The sequence below is a fragment of the Parasteatoda tepidariorum genome, chromosome 2 (assembly GCF_982258835.1).
Source record: "Parasteatoda tepidariorum strain Cologne lab strain chromosome 2, Ptep-v5.0, whole genome shotgun sequence".
NCBI lineage: Eukaryota > Metazoa > Arthropoda > Arachnida > Araneae > Theridiidae > Parasteatoda > Parasteatoda tepidariorum.
In genome coordinates, this window is record NC_141756.1 from 33,320,490 (window position 1) to 33,334,330 (window position 13,841).

General features: G+C 38.4%; 17 non-coding genes across 17 annotated transcripts; all 17 read right to left on the minus strand.

Moving 5' to 3' along the window:
• Positions 1–838: 838 nt before the first annotated feature.
• LOC147814976 (U6 spliceosomal RNA) lies at positions 839–945 on the minus strand. The gene has a single exon (XR_015432223.1). It is a non-coding gene; the product is annotated as a U6 spliceosomal RNA (small nuclear RNA).
• A 317-nt stretch (positions 946–1,262) lies between these two features.
• Positions 1,263–1,381, minus strand: LOC147814977 (U5 spliceosomal RNA). The gene has a single exon (XR_015432060.1). It is a non-coding gene; the product is annotated as a U5 spliceosomal RNA (small nuclear RNA).
• A 1,050-nt stretch (positions 1,382–2,431) lies between these two features.
• On the minus strand, positions 2,432–2,538 carry LOC147814978 (U6 spliceosomal RNA). Its single transcript, XR_015432020.1, has one exon. It is a non-coding gene; the product is annotated as a U6 spliceosomal RNA (small nuclear RNA).
• A 317-nt stretch (positions 2,539–2,855) lies between these two features.
• On the minus strand, positions 2,856–2,974 carry LOC147814979 (U5 spliceosomal RNA). Its single transcript, XR_015432061.1, has one exon. It is a non-coding gene; the product is annotated as a U5 spliceosomal RNA (small nuclear RNA).
• Positions 2,975–4,024: 1,050 nt separating this feature from the next.
• On the minus strand, positions 4,025–4,131 carry LOC147814980 (U6 spliceosomal RNA). Its single transcript, XR_015432224.1, has one exon. It is a non-coding gene; the product is annotated as a U6 spliceosomal RNA (small nuclear RNA).
• Positions 4,132–4,448: 317 nt separating this feature from the next.
• Positions 4,449–4,567, minus strand: LOC147814981 (U5 spliceosomal RNA). The gene has a single exon (XR_015432062.1). It is a non-coding gene; the product is annotated as a U5 spliceosomal RNA (small nuclear RNA).
• Positions 4,568–5,617: 1,050 nt separating this feature from the next.
• On the minus strand, positions 5,618–5,724 carry LOC147814982 (U6 spliceosomal RNA). The gene has a single exon (XR_015432021.1). It is a non-coding gene; the product is annotated as a U6 spliceosomal RNA (small nuclear RNA).
• Positions 5,725–6,041: 317 nt separating this feature from the next.
• LOC147814983 (U5 spliceosomal RNA) lies at positions 6,042–6,160 on the minus strand. Its single transcript, XR_015432063.1, has one exon. It is a non-coding gene; the product is annotated as a U5 spliceosomal RNA (small nuclear RNA).
• Positions 6,161–7,210: 1,050 nt separating this feature from the next.
• Positions 7,211–7,317, minus strand: LOC147814984 (U6 spliceosomal RNA). The gene has a single exon (XR_015432225.1). It is a non-coding gene; the product is annotated as a U6 spliceosomal RNA (small nuclear RNA).
• A 317-nt stretch (positions 7,318–7,634) lies between these two features.
• LOC147814985 (U5 spliceosomal RNA) lies at positions 7,635–7,753 on the minus strand. The gene has a single exon (XR_015432064.1). It is a non-coding gene; the product is annotated as a U5 spliceosomal RNA (small nuclear RNA).
• Positions 7,754–8,803: 1,050 nt separating this feature from the next.
• Positions 8,804–8,910, minus strand: LOC147814986 (U6 spliceosomal RNA). The gene has a single exon (XR_015432226.1). It is a non-coding gene; the product is annotated as a U6 spliceosomal RNA (small nuclear RNA).
• A 317-nt stretch (positions 8,911–9,227) lies between these two features.
• On the minus strand, positions 9,228–9,346 carry LOC147814987 (U5 spliceosomal RNA). Its single transcript, XR_015432065.1, has one exon. It is a non-coding gene; the product is annotated as a U5 spliceosomal RNA (small nuclear RNA).
• Positions 9,347–10,396: 1,050 nt separating this feature from the next.
• Positions 10,397–10,503, minus strand: LOC147814988 (U6 spliceosomal RNA). The gene has a single exon (XR_015432228.1). It is a non-coding gene; the product is annotated as a U6 spliceosomal RNA (small nuclear RNA).
• Positions 10,504–10,820: 317 nt separating this feature from the next.
• On the minus strand, positions 10,821–10,939 carry LOC147814989 (U5 spliceosomal RNA). Its single transcript, XR_015432067.1, has one exon. It is a non-coding gene; the product is annotated as a U5 spliceosomal RNA (small nuclear RNA).
• A 1,050-nt stretch (positions 10,940–11,989) lies between these two features.
• Positions 11,990–12,096, minus strand: LOC147814990 (U6 spliceosomal RNA). The gene has a single exon (XR_015432229.1). It is a non-coding gene; the product is annotated as a U6 spliceosomal RNA (small nuclear RNA).
• Positions 12,097–12,413: 317 nt separating this feature from the next.
• Positions 12,414–12,532, minus strand: LOC147814991 (U5 spliceosomal RNA). The gene has a single exon (XR_015432068.1). It is a non-coding gene; the product is annotated as a U5 spliceosomal RNA (small nuclear RNA).
• Positions 12,533–13,582: 1,050 nt separating this feature from the next.
• Positions 13,583–13,689, minus strand: LOC147814992 (U6 spliceosomal RNA). The gene has a single exon (XR_015432230.1). It is a non-coding gene; the product is annotated as a U6 spliceosomal RNA (small nuclear RNA).
• Positions 13,690–13,841: the final 152 nt, after the last annotated feature.

Sequence of the window (13,841 nt, forward strand, 5' to 3'; positions counted from 1 at the left end):
ATTGCGCGACTTGTTAAAATAAGTTTATAGAGCAAAAAGCTATACGTTACTTGAGATTCGCTTCATGTAAGATTCGCTTCATTCGAGCTTACCTGAACAACGCAAACTTGTTTGAAGTGGGCGTAAAGAGTAAGCCGAATGAGAGAGAAATAATATTGTCATTTGCGTGTCTGCTTTTTATGTAATTATTTGTCGCATGATAATGCCATCCTCGGGCTTCAAACCCACTGCTCGGCAGTTGGAAGCATTACCACGGAACCAACATAGCACAGCTATGCTATGGACGGGGAGGATCCTTCAAAATAATGCAAACATTTCTCTCATAATTTCAGTGGTAGATATCTAAAAAGTAAAAGTTGTAAGTACTAATAATAATGTTGTGTCGGATGGTGACTGAAATTCACGATGAGGTTAATGAGGATTTGAGATAGCCAACAACACGGGCAATTAATCTCAGTTGCATTTGTCGAGCACACTGCAAATTCTGTATATTTGCTGGAACTTTTAAGAGACTACAATGTTCCCTGATACTTTTCTTTCCCCAAACAAAGTAGTAAAAAATAGACTTTTATAACCGATACTTTTATTTATTAATTTTTTTTTTTTTATGTACCGCATCGTAGATTTTGTTCCGTTGAAGGAAAACTAAATTTATATTCATTTTGCTTGCTCTTTCTTTATTAGAGGAGGAAAAATTGAAAGCAAGCTGTTCACAATACCGAATAAAGCTTTTCAGTAATAAGTAGGCGTTTCCCTTTCTAGCATACCTCTGAGTTTTCTGATGTCAAAAGCTTCCAGCATAGAGTAAAAGTTTCTCTTTAAACGACGAAATAAGACAAAAAATGTGGAACGCTTCACGATTTTGCGTGTCATCCTTGCGCAGGGGCCATGCTAATCTTCTCTGTATCGTTCCAATTTTAGTATATGTACTGCCGAAGCAAGTACACTAGAGGACTGGTTAGAGTTTTCTTATATACTATGCTTGAAGTAGAAATATATTAGAGTGGTAGCCGTTTTTGAATTATTTATTGGGTTTCTTTCTTCGGCGAAGCCCTAGACAGGAGAGCGGCGCATGCGCGTGGACTTTGAGAAAAACATCTCCTCAGTATCGCGCGAGACTCGTGTCTCTTTCATTCAGCTCGAGCAGAAAATGATGGTACGAAGAAATAAGATCTATCTCTCCTTCGACAGCGTAGCTGCGGCAAGAGCCGGATAGAAAAGTTCCGCCCACCATCTTCCCGAATTCTTTTCTTAGTTTTATAACCCCACCGTTGGATGGGGTTCCAAAAATTGAGTCAAGCTCATTAAATTGTTCCTCTCCACGGTAATCTTTAGTAAAAGGCGAAAGATTAACTCGATGGATGAAGAGAAACCAGAGCATGTGAATGCCATATTTCAGTTTTTACATGTAAGATTTTAAAAAGAACAAAAAGTGGTACCTTCGCTTTTTCGAAATTGCGCACACTATCTAATTAACGTGCAATGCCCCCTCGTATCGCTATGTGGATTTATTCTCTTTAGCTTGCGATTCTATTTCGGAAGAAAAAAAAATGAAGGAGATAGTAACTCTTTTCGTCACGGTCCTCCCTTCAAATTGCGCGACTTGTTAAAATAAGTTTATAGAGCAAAAAGCTATACGTTACTTGAGATTCGCTTCATGTAAGATTCGCTTCATTCGAGCTTACCTGAACAACGCAAACTTGTTTGAAGTGGGCGTAAAGAGTAAGCCGAATGAGAGAGAAATAATATTGTCATTTGCGTGTCTGCTTTTTATGTAATTATTTGTCGCATGATAATGCCATCCTCGGGCTTCAAACCCACTGCTCGGCAGTTGGAAGCATTACCACGGAACCAACATAGCACAGCTATGCTATGGACGGGGAGGATCCTTCAAAATAATGCAAACATTTCTCTCATAATTTCAGTGGTAGATATCTAAAAAGTAAAAGTTGTAAGTACTAATAATAATGTTGTGTCGGATGGTGACTGAAATTCACGATGAGGTTAATGAGGATTTGAGATAGCCAACAACACGGGCAATTAATCTCAGTTGCATTTGTCGAGCACACTGCAAATTCTGTATATTTGCTGGAACTTTTAAGAGACTACAATGTTCCCTGATACTTTTCTTTCCCCAAACAAAGTAGTAAAAAATAGACTTTTATAACCGATACTTTTATTTATTAATTTTTTTTTTTTTATGTACCGCATCGTAGATTTTGTTCCGTTGAAGGAAAACTAAATTTATATTCATTTTGCTTGCTCTTTCTTTATTAGAGGAGGAAAAATTGAAAGCAAGCTGTTCACAATACCGAATAAAGCTTTTCAGTAATAAGTAGGCGTTTCCCTTTCTAGCATACCTCTGAGTTTTCTGATGTCAAAAGCTTCCAGCATAGAGTAAAAGTTTCTCTTTAAACGACGAAATAAGACAAAAAATGTGGAACGCTTCACGATTTTGCGTGTCATCCTTGCGCAGGGGCTATGCTAATCTTCTCTGTATCGTTCCAATTTTAGTATATGTACTGCCGAAGCAAGTACACTAGAGGACTGGTTAGAGTTTTCTTATATACTATGCTTGAAGTAGAAATATATTAGAGTGGTAGCCGTTTTTGAATTATTTATTGGGTTTCTTTCTTCGGCGAAGCCCTAGACAGGAGAGCGGCGCATGCGCGTGGACTTTGAGAAAAACATCTCCTCAGTATCGCGCGAGACTCGTGTCTCTTTCATTCAGCTCGAGCAGAAAATGATGGTACGAAGAAATAAGATCTATCTCTCCTTCGACAGCGTAGCTGCGGCAAGAGCCGGATAGAAAAGTTCCGCCCACCATCTTCCCGAATTCTTTTCTTAGTTTTATAACCCCACCGTTGGATGGGGTTCCAAAAATTGAGTCAAGCTCATTAAATTGTTCCTCTCCACGGTAATCTTTAGTAAAAGGCGAAAGATTAACTCGATGGATGAAGAGAAACCAGAGCATGTGAATGCCATATTTCAGTTTTTACATGTAAGATTTTAAAAAGAACAAAAAGTGGTACCTTCGCTTTTTCGAAATTGCGCACACTATCTAATTAACGTGCAATGCCCCCTCGTATCGCTATGTGGATTTATTCTCTTTAGCTTGCGATTCTATTTCGGAAGAAAAAAAAATGAAGGAGATAGTAACTCTTTTCGTCACGGTCCTCCCTTCAAATTGCGCGACTTGTTAAAATAAGTTTATAGAGCAAAAAGCTATACGTTACTTGAGATTCGCTTCATGTAAGATTCGCTTCATTCGAGCTTACCTGAACAACGCAAACTTGTTTGAAGTGGGCGTAAAGAGTAAGCCGAATGAGAGAGAAATAATATTGTCATTTGCGTGTCTGCTTTTTATGTAATTATTTGTCGCATGATAATGCCATCCTCGGGCTTCAAACCCACTGCTCGGCAGTTGGAAGCATTACCACGGAACCAACATAGCACAGCTATGCTATGGACGGGGAGGATCCTTCAAAATAATGCAAACATTTCTCTCATAATTTCAGTGGTAGATATCTAAAAAGTAAAAGTTGTAAGTACTAATAATAATGTTGTGTCGGATGGTGACTGAAATTCACGATGAGGTTAATGAGGATTTGAGATAGCCAACAACACGGGCAATTAATCTCAGTTGCATTTGTCGAGCACACTGCAAATTCTGTATATTTGCTGGAACTTTTAAGAGACTACAATGTTCCCTGATACTTTTCTTTCCCCAAACAAAGTAGTAAAAAATAGACTTTTATAACCGATACTTTTATTTATTAATTTTTTTTTTTTTATGTACCGCATCGTAGATTTTGTTCCGTTGAAGGAAAACTAAATTTATATTCATTTTGCTTGCTCTTTCTTTATTAGAGGAGGAAAAATTGAAAGCAAGCTGTTCACAATACCGAATAAAGCTTTTCAGTAATAAGTAGGCGTTTCCCTTTCTAGCATACCTCTGAGTTTTCTGATGTCAAAAGCTTCCAGCATAGAGTAAAAGTTTCTCTTTAAACGACGAAATAAGACAAAAAATGTGGAACGCTTCACGATTTTGCGTGTCATCCTTGCGCAGGGGCCATGCTAATCTTCTCTGTATCGTTCCAATTTTAGTATATGTACTGCCGAAGCAAGTACACTAGAGGACTGGTTAGAGTTTTCTTATATACTATGCTTGAAGTAGAAATATATTAGAGTGGTAGCCGTTTTTGAATTATTTATTGGGTTTCTTTCTTCGGCGAAGCCCTAGACAGGAGAGCGGCGCATGCGCGTGGACTTTGAGAAAAACATCTCCTCAGTATCGCGCGAGACTCGTGTCTCTTTCATTCAGCTCGAGCAGAAAATGATGGTACGAAGAAATAAGATCTATCTCTCCTTCGACAGCGTAGCTGCGGCAAGAGCCGGATAGAAAAGTTCCGCCCACCATCTTCCCGAATTCTTTTCTTAGTTTTATAACCCCACCGTTGGATGGGGTTCCAAAAATTGAGTCAAGCTCATTAAATTGTTCCTCTCCACGGTAATCTTTAGTAAAAGGCGAAAGATTAACTCGATGGATGAAGAGAAACCAGAGCATGTGAATGCCATATTTCAGTTTTTACATGTAAGATTTTAAAAAGAACAAAAAGTGGTACCTTCGCTTTTTCGAAATTGCGCACACTATCTAATTAACGTGCAATGCCCCCTCGTATCGCTATGTGGATTTATTCTCTTTAGCTTGCGATTCTATTTCGGAAGAAAAAAAAATGAAGGAGATAGTAACTCTTTTCGTCACGGTCCTCCCTTCAAATTGCGCGACTTGTTAAAATAAGTTTATAAAGCAAAAAGCTATACGTTACTTGAGATTCGCTTCATGTAAGATTCGCTTCATTCGAGCTTACCTGAACAACGCAAACTTGTTTGAAGTGGGCGTAAAGAGTAAGCCGAATGAGAGAGAAATAATATTGTCATTTGCGTGTCTGCTTTTTATGTAATTATTTGTCGCATGATAATGCCATCCTCGGGCTTCAAACCCACTGCTCGGCAGTTGGAAGCATTACCACGGAACCAACATAGCACAGCTATGCTATGGACGGGGAGGATCCTTCAAAATAATGCAAACATTTCTCTCATAATTTCAGTGGTAGATATCTAAAAAGTAAAAGTTGTAAGTACTAATAATAATGTTGTGTCGGATGGTGACTGAAATTCACGATGAGGTTAATGAGGATTTGAGATAGCCAACAACACGGGCAATTAATCTCAGTTGCATTTGTCGAGCACACTGCAAATTCTGTATATTTGCTGGAACTTTTAAGAGACTACAATGTTCCCTGATACTTTTCTTTCCCCAAACAAAGTAGTAAAAAATAGACTTTTATAACCGATACTTTTATTTATTAATTTTTTTTTTTTTATGTACCGCATCGTAGATTTTGTTCCGTTGAAGGAAAACTAAATTTATATTCATTTTGCTTGCTCTTTCTTTATTAGAGGAGGAAAAATTGAAAGCAAGCTGTTCACAATACCGAATAAAGCTTTTCAGTAATAAGTAGGCGTTTCCCTTTCTAGCATACCTCTGAGTTTTCTGATGTCAAAAGCTTCCAGCATAGAGTAAAAGTTTCTCTTTAAACGACGAAATAAGACAAAAAATGTGGAACGCTTCACGATTTTGCGTGTCATCCTTGCGCAGGGGCTATGCTAATCTTCTCTGTATCGTTCCAATTTTAGTATATGTACTGCCGAAGCAAGTACACTAGAGGACTGGTTAGAGTTTTCTTATATACTATGCTTGAAGTAGAAATATATTAGAGTGGTAGCCGTTTTTGAATTATTTATTGGGTTTCTTTCTTCGGCGAAGCCCTAGACAGGAGAGCGGCGCATGCGCGTGGACTTTGAGAAAAACATCTCCTCAGTATCGCGCGAGACTCGTGTCTCTTTCATTCAGCTCGAGCAGAAAATGATGGTACGAAGAAATAAGATCTATCTCTCCTTCGACAGCGTAGCTGCGGCAAGAGCCGGATAGAAAAGTTCCGCCCACCATCTTCCCGAATTCTTTTCTTAGTTTTATAACCCCACCGTTGGATGGGGTTCCAAAAATTGAGTCAAGCTCATTAAATTGTTCCTCTCCACGGTAATCTTTAGTAAAAGGCGAAAGATTAACTCGATGGATGAAGAGAAACCAGAGCATGTGAATGCCATATTTCAGTTTTTACATGTAAGATTTTAAAAAGAACAAAAAGTGGTACCTTCGCTTTTTCGAAATTGCGCACACTATCTAATTAACGTGCAATGCCCCCTCGTATCGCTATGTGGATTTATTCTCTTTAGCTTGCGATTCTATTTCGGAAGAAAAAAAAATGAAGGAGATAGTAACTCTTTTCGTCACGGTCCTCCCTTCAAATTGCGCGACTTGTTAAAATAAGTTTATAGAGCAAAAAGCTATACGTTACTTGAGATTCGCTTCATGTAAGATTCGCTTCATTCGAGCTTACCTGAACAACGCAAACTTGTTTGAAGTGGGCGTAAAGAGTAAGCCGAATGAGAGAGAAATAATATTGTCATTTGCGTGTCTGCTTTTTATGTAATTATTTGTCGCATGATAATGCCATCCTCGGGCTTCAAACCCACTGCTCGGCAGTTGGAAGCATTACCACGGAACCAACATAGCACAGCTATGCTATGGACGGGGAGGATCCTTCAAAATAATGCAAACATTTCTCTCATAATTTCAGTGGTAGATATCTAAAAAGTAAAAGTTGTAAGTACTAATAATAATGTTGTGTCGGATGGTGACTGAAATTCACGATGAGGTTAATGAGGATTTGAGATAGCCAACAACACGGGCAATTAATCTCAGTTGCATTTGTCGAGCACACTGCAAATTCTGTATATTTGCTGGAACTTTTAAGAGACTACAATGTTCCCTGATACTTTTCTTTCCCCAAACAAAGTAGTAAAAAATAGACTTTTATAACCGATACTTTTATTTATTAATTTTTTTTTTTTTATGTACCGCATCGTAGATTTTGTTCCGTTGAAGGAAAACTAAATTTATATTCATTTTGCTTGCTCTTTCTTTATTAGAGGAGGAAAAATTGAAAGCAAGCTGTTCACAATACCGAATAAAGCTTTTCAGTAATAAGTAGGCGTTTCCCTTTCTAGCATACCTCTGAGTTTTCTGATGTCAAAAGCTTCCAGCATAGAGTAAAAGTTTCTCTTTAAACGACGAAATAAGACAAAAAATGTGGAACGCTTCACGATTTTGCGTGTCATCCTTGCGCAGGGGCCATGCTAATCTTCTCTGTATCGTTCCAATTTTAGTATATGTACTGCCGAAGCAAGTACACTAGAGGACTGGTTAGAGTTTTCTTATATACTATGCTTGAAGTAGAAATATATTAGAGTGGTAGCCGTTTTTGAATTATTTATTGGGTTTCTTTCTTCGGCGAAGCCCTAGACAGGAGAGCGGCGCATGCGCGTGGACTTTGAGAAAAACATCTCCTCAGTATCGCGCGAGACTCGTGTCTCTTTCATTCAGCTCGAGCAGAAAATGATGGTACGAAGAAATAAGATCTATCTCTCCTTCGACAGCGTAGCTGCGGCAAGAGCCGGATAGAAAAGTTCCGCCCACCATCTTCCCGAATTCTTTTCTTAGTTTTATAACCCCACCGTTGGATGGGGTTCCAAAAATTGAGTCAAGCTCATTAAATTGTTCCTCTCCACGGTAATCTTTAGTAAAAGGCGAAAGATTAACTCGATGGATGAAGAGAAACCAGAGCATGTGAATGCCATATTTCAGTTTTTACATGTAAGATTTTAAAAAGAACAAAAAGTGGTACCTTCGCTTTTTCGAAATTGCGCACACTATCTAATTAACGTGCAATGCCCCCTCGTATCGCTATGTGGATTTATTCTCTTTAGCTTGCGATTCTATTTCGGAAGAAAAAAAAATGAAGGAGATAGTAACTCTTTTCGTCACGGTCCTCCCTTCAAATTGCGCGACTTGTTAAAATAAGTTTATAAAGCAAAAAGCTATACGTTACTTGAGATTCGCTTCATGTAAGATTCGCTTCATTCGAGCTTACCTGAACAACGCAAACTTGTTTGAAGTGGGCGTAAAGAGTAAGCCGAATGAGAGAGAAATAATATTGTCATTTGCGTGTCTGCTTTTTATGTAATTATTTGTCGCATGATAATGCCATCCTCGGGCTTCAAACCCACTGCTCGGCAGTTGGAAGCATTACCACGGAACCAACATAGCACAGCTATGCTATGGACGGGGAGGATCCTTCAAAATAATGCAAACATTTCTCTCATAATTTCAGTGGTAGATATCTAAAAAGTAAAAGTTGTAAGTACTAATAATAATGTTGTGTCGGATGGTGACTGAAATTCACGATGAGGTTAATGAGGATTTGAGATAGCCAACAACACGGGCAATTAATCTCAGTTGCATTTGTCGAGCACACTGCAAATTCTGTATATTTGCTGGAACTTTTAAGAGACTACAATGTTCCCTGATACTTTTCTTTCCCCAAACAAAGTAGTAAAAAATAGACTTTTATAACCGATACTTTTATTTATTAATTTTTTTTTTTTTATGTACCGCATCGTAGATTTTGTTCCGTTGAAGGAAAACTAAATTTATATTCATTTTGCTTGCTCTTTCTTTATTAGAGGAGGAAAAATTGAAAGCAAGCTGTTCACAATACCGAATAAAGCTTTTCAGTAATAAGTAGGCGTTTCCCTTTCTAGCATACCTCTGAGTTTTCTGATGTCAAAAGCTTCCAGCATAGAGTAAAAGTTTCTCTTTAAACGACGAAATAAGACAAAAAATGTGGAACGCTTCACGATTTTGCGTGTCATCCTTGCGCAGGGGCCATGCTAATCTTCTCTGTATCGTTCCAATTTTAGTATATGTACTGCCGAAGCAAGTACACTAGAGGACTGGTTAGAGTTTTCTTATATACTATGCTTGAAGTAGAAATATATTAGAGTGGTAGCCGTTTTTGAATTATTTATTGGGTTTCTTTCTTCGGCGAAGCCCTAGACAGGAGAGCGGCGCATGCGCGTGGACTTTGAGAAAAACATCTCCTCAGTATCGCGCGAGACTCGTGTCTCTTTCATTCAGCTCGAGCAGAAAATGATGGTACGAAGAAATAAGATCTATCTCTCCTTCGACAGCGTAGCTGCGGCAAGAGCCGGATAGAAAAGTTCCGCCCACCATCTTCCCGAATTCTTTTCTTAGTTTTATAACCCCACCGTTGGATGGGGTTCCAAAAATTGAGTCAAGCTCATTAAATTGTTCCTCTCCACGGTAATCTTTAGTAAAAGGCGAAAGATTAACTCGATGGATGAAGAGAAACCAGAGCATGTGAATGCCATATTTCAGTTTTTACATGTAAGATTTTAAAAAGAACAAAAAGTGGTACCTTCGCTTTTTCGAAATTGCGCACACTATCTAATTAACGTGCAATGCCCCCTCGTATCGCTATGTGGATTTATTCTCTTTAGCTTGCGATTCTATTTCGGAAGAAAAAAAAATGAAGGAGATAGTAACTCTTTTCGTCACGGTCCTCCCTTCAAATTGCGCGACTTGTTAAAATAAGTTTATAGAGCAAAAAGCTATACGTTACTTGAGATTCGCTTCATGTAAGATTCGCTTCATTCGAGCTTACCTGAACAACGCAAACTTGTTTGAAGTGGGCGTAAAGAGTAAGCCGAATGAGAGAGAAATAATATTGTCATTTGCGTGTCTGCTTTTTATGTAATTATTTGTCGCATGATAATGCCATCCTCGGGCTTCAAACCCACTGCTCGGCAGTTGGAAGCATTACCACGGAACCAACATAGCACAGCTATGCTATGGACGGGGAGGATCCTTCAAAATAATGCAAACATTTCTCTCATAATTTCAGTGGTAGATATCTAAAAAGTAAAAGTTGTAAGTACTAATAATAATGTTGTGTCGGATGGTGACTGAAATTCACGATGAGGTTAATGAGGATTTGAGATAGCCAACAACACGGGCAATTAATCTCAGTTGCATTTGTCGAGCACACTGCAAATTCTGTATATTTGCTGGAACTTTTAAGAGACTACAATGTTCCCTGATACTTTTCTTTCCCCAAACAAAGTAGTAAAAAATAGACTTTTATAACCGATACTTTTATTTATTAATTTTTTTTTTTTTATGTACCGCATCGTAGATTTTGTTCCGTTGAAGGAAAACTAAATTTATATTCATTTTGCTTGCTCTTTCTTTATTAGAGGAGGAAAAATTGAAAGCAAGCTGTTCACAATACCGAATAAAGCTTTTCAGTAATAAGTAGGCGTTTCCCTTTCTAGCATACCTCTGAGTTTTCTGATGTCAAAAGCTTCCAGCATAGAGTAAAAGTTTCTCTTTAAACGACGAAATAAGACAAAAAATGTGGAACGCTTCACGATTTTGCGTGTCATCCTTGCGCAGGGGCCATGCTAATCTTCTCTGTATCGTTCCAATTTTAGTATATGTACTGCCGAAGCAAGTACACTAGAGGACTGGTTAGAGTTTTCTTATATACTATGCTTGAAGTAGAAATATATTAGAGTGGTAGCCGTTTTTGAATTATTTATTGGGTTTCTTTCTTCGGCGAAGCCCTAGACAGGAGAGCGGCGCATGCGCGTGGACTTTGAGAAAAACATCTCCTCAGTATCGCGCGAGACTCGTGTCTCTTTCATTCAGCTCGAGCAGAAAATGATGGTACGAAGAAATAAGATCTATCTCTCCTTCGACAGCGTAGCTGCGGCAAGAGCCGGATAGAAAAGTTCCGCCCACCATCTTCCCGAATTCTTTTCTTAGTTTTATAACCCCACCGTTGGATGGGGTTCCAAAAATTGAGTCAAGCTCATTAAATTGTTCCTCTCCACGGTAATCTTTAGTAAAAGGCGAAAGATTAACTCGATGGATGAAGAGAAACCAGAGCATGTGAATGCCATATTTCAGTTTTTACATGTAAGATTTTAAAAAGAACAAAAAGTGGTACCTTCGCTTTTTCGAAATTGCGCACACTATCTAATTAACGTGCAATGCCCCCTCGTATCGCTATGTGGATTTATTCTCTTTAGCTTGCGATTCTATTTCGGAAGAAAAAAAAATGAAGGAGATAGTAACTCTTTTCGTCACGGTCCTCCCTTCAAATTGCGCGACTTGTTAAAATAAGTTTATAGAGCAAAAAGCTATACGTTACTTGAGATTCGCTTCATGTAAGATTCGCTTCATTCGAGCTTACCTGAACAACGCAAACTTGTTTGAAGTGGGCGTAAAGAGTAAGCCGAATGAGAGAGAAATAATATTGTCATTTGCGTGTCTGCTTTTTATGTAATTATTTGTCGCATGATAATGCCATCCTCGGGCTTCAAACCCACTGCTCGGCAGTTGGAAGCATTACCACGGAACCAACATAGCACAGCTATGCTATGGACGGGGAGGATCCTTCAAAATAATGCAAACATTTCTCTCATAATTTCAGTGGTAGATATCTAAAAAGTAAAAGTTGTAAGTACTAATAATAATGTTGTGTCGGATGGTGACTGAAATTCACGATGAGGTTAATGAGGATTTGAGATAGCCAACAACACGGGCAATTAATCTCAGTTGCATTTGTCGAGCACACTGCAAATTCTGTATATTTGCTGGAACTTTTAAGAGACTACAATGTTCCCTGATACTTTTCTTTCCCCAAACAAAGTAGTAAAAAATAGACTTTTATAACCGATACTTTTATTTATTAATTTTTTTTTTTTTATGTACCGCATCGTAGATTTTGTTCCGTTGAAGGAAAACTAAATTTATATTCATTTTGCTTGCTCTTTCTTTATTAGAGGAGGAAAAATTGAAAGCAAGCTGTTCACAATACCGAATAAAGCTTTTCAGTAATAAGTAGGCGTTTCCCTTTCTAGCATACCTCTGAGTTTTCTGATGTCAAAAGCTTCCAGCATAGAGTAAAAGTTTCTCTTTAAACGACGAAATAAGACAAAAAATGTGGAACGCTTCACGATTTTGCGTGTCATCCTTGCGCAGGGGCCATGCTAATCTTCTCTGTATCGTTCCAATTTTAGTATATGTACTGCCGAAGCAAGTACACTAGAGGACTGGTTAGAGTTTTCTTATATACTATGCTTGAAGTAGAAATATATTAGAGTGGTAGCCGTTTTTGAATTATTTATTGGGTTTCTTTCTTCGGCGAAGCCCTAGACAGGAGAGCGGCGCATGCGCGTGGACTTTGAGAAAAACATCTCCTCAGTATCGCGCGAGACTCGTGTCTCTTTCATTCAGCTCGAGCAGAAAATGATGGTACGAAGAAATAAGATCTATCTCTCCTTCGACAGCGTAGCTGCGGCAAGAGCCGGATAGAAAAGTTCCGCCCACCATCTTCCCGAATTCTTTTCTTAGTTTTATAACCCCACCGTTGGATGGGGTTCCAAAAATTGAGTCAAGCTCATTAAATTGTTCCTCTCCACGGTAATCTTTAGTAAAAGGCGAAAGATTAACTCGATGGATGAAGAGAAACCAGAGCATGTGAATGCCATATTTCAGTTTTTACATGTAAGATTTTAAAAAGAACAAAAAGTGGTACCTTCGCTTTTTCGAAATTGCGCACACTATCTAATTAACGTGCAATGCCCCCTCGTATCGCTATGTGGATTTATTCTCTTTAGCTTGCGATTCTATTTCGGAAGAAAAAAAAATGAAGGAGATAGTAACTCTTTTCGTCACGGTCCTCCCTTCAAATTGCGCGACTTGTTAAAATAAGTTTATAGAGCAAAAAGCTATACGTTACTTGAGATTCGCTTCATGTAAGATTCGCTTCATTCGAGCTTACCTGAACAACGCAAACTTGTTTGAAGTGGGCGTAAAGAGTAAGCCGAATGAGAGAGAAATAATATTGTCATTTGCGTGTCTGCTTTTTATGTAATTATTTGTCGCATGATAATGCCATCCTCGGGCTTCAAACCCACTGCTCGGCAGTTGGAAGCATTACCACGGAACCAACATAGCACAGCTATGCTATGGACGGGGAGGATCCTTCAAAATAATGCAAACATTTCTCTCATAATTTCAGTGGTAGATATCTAAAAAGTAAAAGTTGTAAGTACTAATAATAATGTTGTGTCGGATGGTGACTGAAATTCACGATGAGGTTAATGAGGATTTGAGATAGCCAACAACACGGGCAATTAATCTCAGTTGCATTTGTCGAGCACACTGCAAATTCTGTATATTTGCTGGAACTTTTAAGAGACTACAATGTTCCCTGATACTTTTCTTTCCCCAAACAAAGTAGTAAAAAATAGACTTTTATAACCGATACTTTTATTTATTAATTTTTTTTTTTTTATGTACCGCATCGTAGATTTTGTTCCGTTGAAGGAAAACTAAATTTATATTCATTTTGCTTGCTCTTTCTTTATTAGAGGAGGAAAAATTGAAAGCAAGCTGTTCACAATACCGAATAAAGCTTTTCAGTAATAAGTAGGCGTTTCCCTTTCTAGCATACCTCTGAGTTTTCTGATGTCAAAAGCTTCCAGCATAGAGTAAAAGTTTCTCTTTAAACGACGAAATAAGACAAAAAATGTGGAACGCTTCACGATTTTGCGTGTCATCCTTGCGCAGGGGCCATGCTAATCTTCTCTGTATCGTTCCAATTTTAGTATATGTACTGCCGAAGCAAGTACACTAGAGGACTGGTTAGAGTTTTCTTATATACTATGCTTGAAGTAGAAATATATTAGAGTGGTAGCCGTTTTTGAATTATTTATTGGGTTTCTTTCTTCGGCGAAGCCCTAGACAGGAGAGCGGCGCATGCGCGTGGACTTTGAGAAAAACA